General features: G+C 58.3%; 1 protein-coding gene across 1 annotated transcript in view; it reads right to left on the bottom strand.

Moving 5' to 3' along the window:
• FOXP4 (forkhead box P4) overlaps nt 1-1,325 on the bottom strand; it is a 43,817-nt gene that overhangs the window by 15,926 nt on the left and 26,566 nt on the right. The window lies entirely within an intron of this gene.

Below are 1,325 nucleotides of genomic sequence, written 5' to 3'. Positions count from 1 at the left end.
TCACAATGATCGATGAGCCTGTCAGACTCCAGGGGCCACTCCTGCCTGGCAGGCACCCTTCCCACATGCCCGGGGTGCCCCCCTCTGATCACGAGGAGGGGCCTTCTCCCCTCCACCTCCTCTCTGGCTTCTTAGATACAGAGAATCACAGTCTGACGGGACTTTGAAAGATCAGCATCAGCTGGTCAGTAGGACCCAGGCTCGGGGAACAGTCACAGCCCTGCTGCTGGGGGCACAGGCAAGTGCTCTCTCGCTCTCTTCCCCCTCAGTCAGTTTTTCACACAGGCACTGACAAGCCAGGCTGTCAGCAAGTGTTCCAAGCCCATCCGGGGTGCTTGGGAGGCAGGGATCTCTCTGCCTGCCTGCCTGCCTGCCCTGGGGGTGGGGGCTGGCTGGGCAGTAAACCCAGCCTGGAGGGAATGCGGAGAATGCAGCAATTACAAGGCCCCTGAGGGGGGCGGGCAGAAGCCTGGGGGACTGACTGGACGTCAGTAGGGCAGCCTTCCGGGAAGAGGCAGCTCAGAACCTGGTTGTGGTGTGGGCAGCACGAGGGAGGCCCATGTCTGGGACAAGGAGGACAGGGCAGCAGGGCCTGCTGTGGAAGCTCAGAAGGCCCTGGGGCCCAGATGGGGCAGGGGTGTAGGCTGGAGAGCTCTAAGGAGGGAGCAGAGCCGGCTCTTACAAGACGGAGCAGAAGTTGGGGTGGGGCTGGGGCTGGGGGGCAGGGGCAAGTGGCCCCCAGCAATGCCTAAACCCTCTTCAAGGTCTTGAAACAATGGCAAGAACTTTTTTAAGCTGGCGTTGTGCAGGCTCAGGTGTTCGGTGGCTTTGGGGAGCCCTGCTTTCTTCTCGGTGATGTTTATGCTGGGGAGCTTGTGGAGGAGAGCGGGGGGTTGTGAAGACGACGGGGGCTCTGGCAGCTGGGAAATCAGTGGGAGAAGGGAAAACTGACCTTCATTCAGAACCTACTGGATGCCCGGAAGTGGGCCAGGCTTGTTACATCTGTTTGTTGATTTCTTCCTCGAGACTCACCCATGATGCATGATGCACACACATTGGCTTTTGTTGACAGACAAGGAACTGAATCAAAAAAGTCCAGTGGCTTGGTCAGCATCTCAGGGGTAGTGACCGAGAGAATCAAGAAGCAAGTCCACGTCTTTGCGCTCCCGTCACTTTTCCTGTGGGGGTTTCTAGAGAAGCTGAGCATCCAGCTGGGTTTTATGGAGCATTCACTGAGATGCAGGGAGCCAACATGGTCCTCGTGGAACATGTAACCTGGTGCCGTCGGTGGGGAGGAGGGGGCAGCTCTGTGAAAAGTTTTCACA

This window comes from Myotis davidii, unplaced genomic scaffold (assembly GCF_000327345.1).
Source record: "Myotis davidii unplaced genomic scaffold, ASM32734v1 scaffold167, whole genome shotgun sequence".
NCBI lineage: Eukaryota > Metazoa > Chordata > Mammalia > Chiroptera > Vespertilionidae > Myotis > Myotis davidii.
The sequence above is the reverse complement of the archived record's forward strand: the minus strand, read 5'-3'. Positions and strand labels throughout refer to the sequence as shown.